This window comes from Peromyscus maniculatus, chromosome X (genome assembly GCF_049852395.1).
Source record: "Peromyscus maniculatus bairdii isolate BWxNUB_F1_BW_parent chromosome X, HU_Pman_BW_mat_3.1, whole genome shotgun sequence".
Lineage (NCBI taxonomy): Eukaryota > Metazoa > Chordata > Mammalia > Rodentia > Cricetidae > Peromyscus > Peromyscus maniculatus.
The window spans coordinates 85432885-85444981 of NC_134875.1; the positions used below are offsets into that span (position 1 = coordinate 85432885).

Below are 12097 nucleotides of genomic sequence, written 5' to 3' on the forward strand. Positions count from 1 at the left end.
AGATCCATCTACCTCTGCCTCCTAAATGCTGGGCTTAAAGGGGTGCATCACCACCGCTCAGTGACCTTGTGTAGGTTTTGTTCAGGCAACCACATTGCTATGCCCAGAAGACAGTTTTTGCAGCAGTCCTCACTGACTTCGGGCTCTTAGAGTCTCTATGCTTCCTGTTCTGTAATACTCCACGTGGGGATGGGCATCTGTGATCTAGAAGTCTGACTAGGGCCAAGCACTCCACAGTCACACCATTCTCTGCACTCTGACCATCTTTGGGCACCTGTATTAATTGCTCTCTGTTGCAAAACAAAGCTTCTCTGGTTAGGTTTGAGAGTACAGGGACAGCTTGGGCAAGAACCCCATCCCCTAGCAATAACAAAGTGCGTGTGGCGTTTCAGTTTGGAAAGATGAGAAAGTTCTAGAGATGGGTGGTGGCAATGGTTGCAAAACAATGTGAAAGGACGGGAGGGATGTCATTGAACTGTAATTTGAAAATAGTTAAAATGCATGGGGCAGTCATGCTGTTCAGCAGTAGATGTGATTGTGCAGCATGGGTTCAATCCCCAGTACCACAAAACCACAACTACACACACACACACACACACACACACACACACACACACACACACACAGAGAGAGGGGGGGGCAGGGAAGGGAGGGAGGGAGGGAGGAGTGTATTCATCCATGAAGAAGAATGAAATTTTATTGTTTACAGAACTGGAGATCATCATATTAACCAAAATAAGCCAGATTCAGATAAATATTGCATGTGTGTTTCTCATATGTGGATACTATATTTTATATATCAATAAACATATAATCATGTGTATAAAATCATATCTGATATGAAAGTAGAAGGGAGACTACTTGGCAAAAGGAAAGGCAGCCGTGAGAAGAGCAGGGAGGGAGAAAGAAAGGGCATGGGGCGTCTATATGATCAAAGCACATGATATACATGAATTAAAATGTCTTTAGGAAGTCCATCGCTATGTACAATGAATATATACTAATAACATGAATCAAGTTCATTAAAATAAAGGCCCATTCAAAAATAAACACAATAATTAACATGGTAAATTCTATGTTATATATATTTCACCATAATACAACAACTCAACTCTACAGCACAGGACTAGATTACTTAAAAGCTGGGCCTAGTGGTGCACTGCATAGCTTAGTGGTATAGACTTGTCCATTCTGTACTGGGCCGTGGGTTCATTCCCTCAACGCAAAACCAAACTACAGAAAACAAAGGAGAAAAAAGTAAACGTTTACTGTTTTCCTCCTTCCATGCATTTCTTCCTCTCCCTCGAGGTAATCATTCATGTGACTTTTTTTTTATTTATTTCAACTTTATCTAGATATTTGCTATGGAAAACAATGCTCTGATGAACATCACTGAAAAATAACCTTGTACAGTACATATCATATGAAGTGTATCGGTATCTCAGAAGCCATATGCTTTTTATTTTGTTGATTAGGTTTAAATTAATTAGTAACTGTTCTTTATTCATATGGTTCAAACTATCAAATTCAAAAGACTATACACAAAAACCTTCCTCCTATTACCCCCTTCAAATGAACTGTCCTTTCTCAAAAGAAACCAGTTATCATTTCTAAAACATATTCAAGTCATACAGTGTTCATTCATAACTATAGAAATACAAATAATGGTGCCTTATGCAGTTTCAATTTGATGGCTGTTGCCAAATTGCCCTGCAGCATCTGTACCTAAGTGCTATCAGCAACGCTTCTGAACCAGGTCTGAACAGGCCTTGAACACAGCTTATTATCATGCTTTGCTTCCTTGCCAATCTGACTGGTAAACGCGGGCTCTCCTTTCATTTGCACTTACTTGATCTGTATTGTTAAGAATAAAACAATGTTTACTTAGGCTGAGAGAGCACCCCTGCTTCCCTCTGCATCCTCTTTCATCCTATCTCCTCCACCATCTGGCTAGACCGAATAGGGAGGCCTTCTGTTCTTTTACTCCTTCTTGCCTGCTCTGGTCTGTGTTTCTTTCAATCACTCCAGTGACCATGTTGCCTTCTATTTCTCAGTCTGTTACCTCCATGATGGTGAGTGCCGAGACTGCAGCTTTTATCTTTCTAAGCTATTGTTTGTCACTGTGCTCTTCAGTAAATGCTGAATGAATGGATGAATAGACAGCTAGCAATTTCAGACTAAGGTCACTGAAATGCAGTCATTCTGTGCGAATGATTGTAATCTCTCTATTATGCCATTATCTTACACGAATGCATTATATGCAGAGGATAGCACTTCAAATTCACCGTGAAATGATGGATTCTTCAGTAAATAGTGTTGAGCTAATTGTTAACTACTACATTTGGGGAGAAAATCCACATCCTTACCTTAAACCCAAATAATCCAGGTAGATATATTAAGTATGGCTGAAGATAAAGAGAAAGCATCAAAATACAAAATACTCACAAATATGGATCTCTCTCTCTATCACCTCACGATGGGTAAATCTTCAAGATAAAAACCTTAAAATTGATAAATTTCATTACAGTTTAAGAAGTTAGCATACCAAGAGAGAAACAAATCTGAAAGGCTAATGATGTATGCCCAAACTATCTTTGAATACAACCAAAAGAAAACCTGTCAGAGTCATTAAAACAGAGGCAAAAGAAAGCTTAGCATGCAGAAGGCAGGCGTGCTGCTGGGAGTCTAATAGCAGCTAGGCTCCAAAGGGAGTTCTAGGGCAGTCCGGACTACAGAATGAGACCCTAGCTCAAAAACTCCGAACAGGAAAAAACTCCAAGGAAAAGACAAGCATCCATAGAAAACTAAGGAAAAGTTAAGACTAGACAACAAATACACACCCCTGTAGCAATCAGGCAGACATGCCAACAACTAAGATTATTTGATCTCACTAGGAATCAAGGAAGGTCAACTCATACTATTTTCACCTACAATTTAGCCAAGGTGATAATTTTCCTTGTTGGCAACTACATGGAAGTAAAAATTGGTAGCATCTTTCTTGAGGGCAATTTCCCGGTATTATTGAAAGTCTTTCCTTTTGACCTAGATCATTTTGAGAACTAACCAAAAGGAAATCATCAGGAAATATAAAAAAAGATTTACTATAAGGACATCCCAGTGGCATATTTATAGTGGTGAGAAATTGAAAGCAATCTAAACGTCCAACAACAGAATTGGATAAATAAGTTATGCTCCATTCATAGGCAAGAATGCAGGCATTAAAAGCATCAGCTTGGGACTGGCAGGATGGCTTAGGAGGTAAGGGTACCTGCCACCAAGCCTTATGACAGGAGTTCAAACCCAAGACTCACTTGGAGAACAGACTTTTGCAAATGTGCCGGAGTGCCCACATGCACAAGCACACAAAATACGAATTTAATAACATTTTAAGAACCATCATATTGAAAACCAGTTAAGGATACAGGGGAATGCTTATAATGTAATGCTTTAAAAAAGCATGTAATAATAGAACAGTGCCAATTTTGCTTTGTAAACGTATGAGTTTATTTTGTATTTGTATAGAAAAAGCCTGGAAGGAATATATTCTGGTCTGAGGGGGTCTCTGAAAGCAGGCTATCTGGTTCCCAGGCAGACGCCAGCTGAAACTATGGTGGCAATCGCTGGGAAAGATGACCCTGTGAGGGGTTTTGTCTGCATGGCAGGACCTGTGGGAAAAGGTCACGTGGCTCTAAAATGCCACTATGGACAAAATGAAGGGGTGACTGCTGCCAGAGCTGATACTCCCATTTCTTGGGCACCTATATAGAGATTAAAACTAACGAGCACCTATTGGACAACTTCTATGTATATTCACTTAGTGCTTCTAACATCCTCAAGAGGTATATAGCTCAGGCAAGTATTCATCATGCCATGTTATCTAGGAGGAAATGTCAATAAAGATTAGGTAACTTATCTAAGATCACAAAACTAGAAACTGGGTGGATGAGTTAGACTTCAAACCTTCAGAGTCTAAGTATGAATACACTTAGTAAAGCAAGAAGAACGAAGGTATGGTGATGTGTCAAAAGAAAACAGGAAGTAAATCAGTAAATAAATAAGTGAAAATTACTTCTGGAATTGGGTCCCTTTGAGACTAGTGTTCCATGCATTTTGCATATACAAAACTGCTCACAATAGTCTCAGTCCTAGGAAAAAGAACAGGGTATGAATACCTCATGTCCAGATTACACAGTAAGGATCCTTGATTTGTGTCCTGAGCGTGATTAGAATCTAGCCTAAGTTACTACTTCCCACTCACTCCTACCCAAGGCAGACAGAGTGGCAGTGGGCCAAGTCATATCCCAAGGGTTCCCAAGATAGGAGCAGTTATTTCTCTTGTATTCAAGAACAAGCCATAAAATGAGAAGTTAGCATCTTTGGTGACACCTGTTGTAGAATTCCTTGGGTAGAGGCTGGGCATGGTGGCACATATCTGTCATTCCATCGCTTTAGACAGAAGGATCTCAAGTTTGAGCTCAGCCTGACTGCCTAATGAATTTCAGGCTCCCCTGGATTCATGAGATCAAGTCCTAAAAAGAAAGAAGTAACCTGGGGTTATGGTGATGTCCAGGCCAGCTGTTGCTAAAGGCCATATTTGGGTCCATGGTCCTACCACAGCCAGGGTCTGTGTGGACATCCATGACCCATGTTGCTATCAAAGGCCACATGGAAGCTTGGAGTCTGGGATGCAACCTGTGGCCTTGTTGGTGTCCGAGAGCCATGCGGTCACCAGAGCCACACTGATCTGAGTGGCCTGTCCTGCCACCTGGGGCCATGGTGACATCCAGGCCCCGCTGCTGCTGAGGACCATGCCTAAGTCCATGGTCCTACTGCAGCTGCAGTCTGTGTCGAATTCCAAGGCTTATGTTGCCACCAAAGGTCATATGGAAACCCAGGGCTGGGGCCGAAACCTTTGGCCTTGTTAGTGTCTGGGGGCGTGCCGCCGCCAGAGCCATCCCGATCTGAGTAGCTGGTGCTTCCACCTGGAGCCAGGATGTCATCTGGGACCGAGCTGCAGCCAAGGGCCCATGGGCCTGCTGCAGCTGGGGTCTGTGTTGATGTCTGTGGCCTGCGTCACCTCACGGGCCAAAGGAACCATGCATGATGATATCAGGGCCATGTTGAGCCAGCCCACCCTTCACTGACTCTGGAAAAGATGTCCCTGCCGCTTGCTGGGCACTGCAGCAAGAGAGCTGGCCCCGGCCCTCATGGGAGAGCTGCTCCCTGCCCCCCCCCCCCCCGAGCATTCAGGAGAGATGGCCCCAGCCCTCACCATGAGCTGAAGAGGGAGAACGGACCCTGATGGCATGGGCATAAGGGAGCTGGCTCCACCCCCTTACCTGAGCTGGGCAGCCCCAGTGGCCCGGACTGACCAGTTCAGCTACCACTCAGGCCCACAACGGGCCTTGGGTTGGCCCACCCTAGCATTTACCCCATCTAGGACCTGCTGGAGCTCGTGAAGGGACTGATCCTGTGGAGCAATACTCAAAGGATCTCCATGACTTGGGAGGATTTCCAGTGAGGATCCAGTGGTGATGGTGTACCAGAAAGCAGAGGCCTTGAACCAGACCAGTGACTCACTGCAATGAACATTTACTAATAAAGCTGATGGGACAAAAGGGTGTACTGTGTGACAGACACACTGTGGCTCCCAATGCCACCAGGACAAATGAAGAGGTGTTGGAGAGGCTGGAAAGATGGAGGAGTGAAGAGGGTTTGTTTGTTTGTTTTTACTTGTTTACTTGTTTGCTTGTTTTGCTTAGATTTTTAAAAAAAATGTTCTTTTGGGGGGCGCTGCAGGGGTGAGGGGAAGATATGGGGGGACTGGGAGGTGAGCGGGATTGGGGTGCATGATGTGAAATTCCCTAAGAATCAATAAAGAGGCTGGGCAGCGGTGATGCATGCCTTTAATCCCAGCACTTGGGAGGCAGAGGCAGGCGGATCTCTGTGAGTTCGAGGCCAGCCTGGTCCACAGAGTGAGATCCAGGACAGACACCAAAACGACACAGAGAAACCCTGTCTCGAAAAAACCAAACCCAAACCCAAACCCAAACCCAAACCCAAACCAAACAAAAAAACCAATAAATTATGTTAAATTTAAAAAAAAAAAAGAACTATTCCTTGGATGGTGCTGTTACACCACATAGCCTGTGCCTTCTTCATCAACCCATGTTCTCTTCTGCAGTTAGCGCCCTCCCTGGGCAGTTAGTGCCAGCCCTGGACAGTTAGTGCCAGTCCTGGGCAGTTAGTGCCCTCCCTGGGCAGTTAGTGCCAGCCCTGGGCAGTTAGTGCCAGCCCTGGGCAGTTAGTGCCCTCCCTGGGCAGTTAGTGCCCTCCCTGGGCAGTTAGTGCCAGCCCTGGGCAGTTAGTGCCCTCCCTGGGCAGTTTTAGTGCCCGCCCTGGGCAGTTAGTGCCCTCCCTGGGCAGTTAGTGTCCGCCCTGGGCAGTTAGTGCCTGCCCTGGGCAGTTAGTGCCCGCCCTGGGCAGTTAGTGCCCTCCCTGGGCAGTTAGTGCCAGCCCTGGGCAGTTAGTGCCCTCCCTGGGCAGTTAGTGCCAGCCCTGGACAGTTAGTGCCAGCCCTGGACAGTTAGTGCCCTCCCTGGGCAGTTAGTGCCAGCCCTGGGCAGTTAGTGCCAGCCCTGGGCAGTTAGTGCCCTCCCTGGGCAGTTAGTGCCAGCCCTGGGCAGTTAGTGCCAGCCCTGGGCAATTAGTGCCCTCCCTGGGCAGTTAGTGCCAGCCCTGGGCAGTTAGTGCCAGCCCTGGGCAGTTAGTGCCAGCCCTGGACAGTTAGTGCCCTCTCTGGGTAGTTAGTGCCAGCCCTGGGCAGTTAGTGCCCTCCCTAGGTAGTTAGTGCCCGCCCTGGGCAATTGGTGCCAGCCCTGGGCAGTTAGTGCCCTCCCTGGGCAGTTAGTGCCCTCCCTGGGCAGTTAGTGTCCGCCCTGGGCAGTTAGTGCCTGCCCTGGGCAGTTAGTGCCCTCTCTGGGTAGTTAGTGCCAGCCCTGGGCAGTTAGTGCCCTCCCTAGGTAGTTAGTGCCCTCCCTGGGCAGTTAGTGTCCGCCCTGGGCAGTTAGTGCCTGCCCTGGGCAGTTAGTGCCCTCCCTGGGCGGTTAGTGCCAGCCCTGGACAGTTAGTGCCCTCCCTGGGCAGTTAGTGCCAGCCCTGGGCAGTTAGTGCCCTCCCTGGGCAGTTAGTGCCAGCCCTGGGCAGTTAGTGCCAGCCCTGGGCAATTAGTGCCCTCCCTGGGCAGTTAGTGCCAGCCCTGGGCAGTTAGTGCCAGCCCTGGACAGTTAGTGCCCTCTCTGGGTAGTTAGTGCCAGCCCTGGGCAGTTAGTGCCCTCCCTAGGTAGTTAGTGCCCGCCCTGGGCAATTGGTTCCAGCCCTGGGCAGTCAGTGCCCTCCCTGGGCAGTTTTAGTGCCCGCCCTGGGCAGTCAGTGCCCTCCCTGGGCAGTTAGTGCCCGCCCTGGGCAGTCAGTGCCCTCCCTGGGCAGTTTTAGTGCCAGCCCTGGGCAGTTAGTGCCCTCCCTGGGCAGTTAGTGCCCTCTCTGGGCAGTTAGTGCCAGCCCTGGGCAGTTAGTGCCAGCCCTGGGCAGTTAGTGCCAGCCCTGGGCAGTTATTGCCAGCCCTGGGCATATGCCTCTTTTGCAGCCAGTGTATCCTTCTCCAATCCTCGGACTCTGGCCACAGCTAGTGTGTCCGTAGCCCCAGAACCTCTTGCCTAGCAAGTACCTACTTCCTCCTGTAATCAGGTAGTCCCTTCCCCCTTACAAGCCAGGAATTCCTTTTTCATCCTAGGCCAATTATCCCCTGTCCTAAGCAGGCATCCTGCAGCCCCCCCCATAGCCCTTAGCCTGCTCATGCTTGTCCCTAGCCTCATTTACTCAGCCCTTCTTTAGTGAATTCGTCTTCATCCCTTTATGCCTTTTTCCATAGCCAAGCTCCTTTCCTAAGCCCATTCTCAACCTGGCCCCCCTTTCTGCTGGGCATAGGTACCCCTTCAGTTACCAGGCCACATTCCTCAGCCCTTGTGTGGCAACCCAACTAAAGCCCTGTAACACATTTATTACTCTTCCCTGGCCTGTGTTCCAGGGACAGGTAGGCCCTGTAGCAGGCTTTCTTAATTTAGCAGACTTTCTTGGACTGCCAGCCCCTAATCATGAAACAGAGACTTATTATTAATTATGAATGCTCAGCCTTAGTTTAGACTTGTCCCACTAGCTCTTATAACTTATATTAATCTGTTTCTCTCCATCTATATTTTGCCTCAGGGCTTTTTAACCTTTCATTCTGTATGTCCTTTCCTGCTTCCTCCATGTCGGCCTGGCCCCAGGCATCTCCCTCTCTTTCTCCCTTGTTCTCTGTTTTTTCTCGAGCCTGGATCCCTCTTCCTTCTCATTCTCTGTGCCCGCCAGCCCTGCCTATCCCTCCACTGCCTGGCTATTGGCCGTTCAGCTTTTTTATTAGACCAATCAGGTGTCTTAGGCAGGCAAGGTGAAACAGCAACACATCTTTACATCACTAAACAAATGCAGCATAAACAAATGTAACATACCTTTACATAGTTGAAATAATAGTCCACAACAAAGGTAACCTTCTCCAGTTTGAACTAGCATCTCTAGCTTGCTCCACTTCAAACACAGAGGACTTGATCCCAGCCAGAATCCTTTCATCTGCCAGGGACTCTTAAGCTGTATGTGCTGGATAGTTTTATGTCAACTTGACACAAGCTATAGTCTTGAGAGGAGGGAACCTTGATTGAGAAAACGCCTCCATGAGATCAGGCTGTATCCACTAGAACACAGCCCATAGAATCAACTAACCAGAGCTCATAGGGCCTCACAGAGACTAAAGTGACAATCAGGGAGCCTGTATGTGTCCGACCTAGGTTCTCCGCATATATCTTACGATTGTGAAGGTTGATGTTCTTGTGGGTCTCCTAACAGTGAGTGAGTGTGTGTGTGTGTGTGTGTGTGGGGTATCTCTGACCCTTTTCCTCCTACTGCGTTGCCTCATCCAGCCTTGATATGAGGGTTTGTGCCTAGTCTTACTGTAATTTGTTATGCCATGTTCGGTTGATATCCCTGGGAGACTGCTGGGTTTTTTTTTTTTTTTTTTGAACGGAAACAAGAAGAGTGGATTTGAGGGGGAGGGAAGGTGGAAGGATGGAGAAATGGGGGAAACTGTAGTCAGGATATAATGTATGAGAGAAGAATAAAAAAATCAGGCTGTAGAACATTTTCTTAATTAGTGATTGATGGGGGAAAGTCCGGCCCACTGTGGGTGGTGCCATCCCTGGGCTAGTTAGTGGTTCTAGGTTCTTTCTGTTTGTTTGTTTTTCGAGACAGGGTTTCTCCATCTCGAAATAGGCAGGCCATTTACCTGCTAGGAAGGACCCTTTCTGCAGGCGTTTCCTTCCTTAACAGTCAGGCTCACCTTCCTGGTCCTTGAGCTCCTAATTCAGTTAGGCATCCTTTCATTGTTCAGCCTTTCACTAAACCAGTCCTTTACCCCACCTTATGATCCTTTACCCAGCTCAGGCCTCCCCTCCCTACCCTGCCCAGAGCTCTGTCCCTCGGCTTCCCTACCCAGCTGGGTCTCCTTCCCGAGGCTACCTCTGCTTCCCTATGGTCCTTGCTCTGCTCCTCCTGTACCCTGGCTCCTCTGCCCACCTGAGCCTGCATCCTTATATATATATACCCCAGACTGAGACAGGCTCTCTTCTCCCTCCATGACCTTTCACAGAACAGCGACTTCTCCAGTCTGGGTCACTTGCCAAACTAGGCCTCCTTTCTAACCAGGCCCAATTTCCCAACAGGGACCTCAGATAGCTTTATCCCATCTTGGGCTATTTTCCTCTCCCCAACACCCTTTCCCCAAAGTTGTGTCCCTGTATCAGCCTGCACCAACCGTTCAAGCCTTGTGGTGCCTTTACCTGTCAGGATCCCTTGATCCAGTCCTCTTCCACGCTGATTGGTTGCTCAGCCACTGCCTCCTTCCCCAGGAAGGTCTCATCTCATTCCAGAACCCCCTCCTCAGAAAGTGTCCTTAGCAGGTGCCCCTGTCCTAACCAGGTTGCCTGTCTTGATCATTTCCCCATTCCAGAGCCATGGACTCTTCATCATCTGCTGTACCCATCCAACCTGGCCTCTTACTTCAGTGAGTCGCTCAGTTACCAGCCCCGTCCTCTGCCCACAGCTGGGCAGCCTTCCCTGTGAAGCCCAGTTTCCTGCCTTGTTATCCAAACAATGCCACCCTTTGCAAGGCCCCCTTCCCCAGATGCAGTGTAGTTTGCTGCCCGTTTCCCTTCCCAAACCTGGTCCCCCTTCCCTACATTCCTCACCCCGGCTGACTCACCTCTTCTACCAAGAATCCTTCACCAGCCAGTGTCTGTGTCTCTGACCTTTAGCCAGGCCTCCTTCTTATCACCGTGTGCTGCCTCGAGTCGGTCAGAGCCACTGTCCATCAATATCCCCTGCCTTAGCCAACTCTACGTAGCCCACCCCATAAAGTCCCTTTTTCATTTCTATAGTCCAATAGCCTTCACTCACATCCTTAGTTAGGCCCCTTCCCTAAACCCCATCCATAGTCTCCTCTAGCCAGGCTTCTTTAAAATACACACACACACACACACACACACACACACACAAAAAAAAAAAAAAAAAAAAAAAACAAAAAAAAAAAAAAACCAAAAAAACCCACTTTATGGCCTCTTTCTCAACTTGCCCACTTATTCAGCTTGTTGACACCTCCAACTCCAGCCTCTGAAAGTTTTCCCTAGACTGTCTCTGTCCTCAGCCTTCAGCCTCCTTCCCAGCCAGGCCTCCTCCTGTAGATAACATCTCTTTTCCAAGCACATTTTCCCTTCCCCAGCCTATGCCTCCCCTCCAAAGCTTGTCCCCCCTTCCTCCCTAACTCACGATCCCTTCCCCAGTGTTTCTGACCCTATAAAAGGCTCTTTTCTCATAATGTACCCCAATACTGTATTGTTGTCAGAGACTGGCTAGCTGAAACTTTCTGTTTCCATGGTGAGAGCTATCCTCCAGGACTTCCCTATTGGTGTTTTGGAAGCATCCTGAAGTAGACTATAGTAGCATTTCTTCCACTACTACAATGTAGCCTGGTCTGGCTGAGGTCTGGGAAGTCAGGGCTCTTTATCAAACCCAGGAGAGCATATTAAAGGAAGCCCTTTCATATGTTTCACCAAGTGAAACATCTGCCTAGGGCATCCTTAGTGTAAATTCCTCCCGAAATTTTCAGCCTGGGAAACATTTCACTCCAGGCCACCACCAAGACTGCAGGTGTTATTACCCAAAGCCTCATCTATCCCCTCACCCCCAACCTGCTCCCATTCTTCAGGAGCCCTTTACTGAAGGCCATTTGGGATACAAACTTCATATGGACTAAGTCAGCTACACAAGAAATGCAAACCAGGTATTTCAAAAGCTGCTTTTATTTTTAACACACTGCACAATCGTTTTAAAACATTTTTGAACTTACATATATTATTTGAGAACATTTGGAAGGGACAAAGGTTTTTCAAAATGAATTTAAGTAACTTCACTGAAATACAGGACTTGATCATTAACCTTAAAAATTACTGCAAATCATTCCATTCTTGTTCTTCTTTTGGCACATTCAGGACATCAAGAAATCTTTAACAGAAACAGGTATATTATTCACTGTTTTCTTTTACACAAAAACTGCATCAACTACTTTATAACTTCCCCAAATTGCTTTTAAAATATTTTTTTCTCTCTAAAAATTAAGTAAAGTCACTAAGTTCATGTCTTCCACATCTTTGAGGTAACCCTCACTTGGCCTACTGGCTCATTTAAACTGATTTTCTGTATCTAACAGTTACATTTAGCTTTTAAATTTGAAAACTCATTTTTTAAAGCTTAGAAAACATTGAGCAACTAAAATCCATTTGCAACTAAAATCCATTTGCAGTTTCACAAGTTTGAAAGAAAAACAAAACAATCAAATTACTACTGAAGACTTGTTTATAACCCAGGCATTCTAACATTGGTTAAAAGCAAACCAAACTGCCAGCTGTGGCATTTCCCCCCCACCCCTGGAAAATACAATGAAAAACACTCA

General features: G+C 46.9%; 1 protein-coding gene across 1 annotated transcript in view; it reads right to left on the bottom strand.

Annotated features, from left to right (window-relative positions):
• Positions 1-11429: 11429 nt before the first annotated feature.
• The window catches only part of Otud6a (OTU deubiquitinase 6A), a 2511-nt gene continuing 1843 nt past the window's right edge, over positions 11430-12097 (bottom strand). Inside the window, exon 2 of the mRNA XM_042269151.2 lies at positions 11430-11649. The gene's annotated coding sequence lies outside the window, so the exon portion shown is untranslated. The remainder of the gene's footprint in view (positions 11650-12097) is intronic.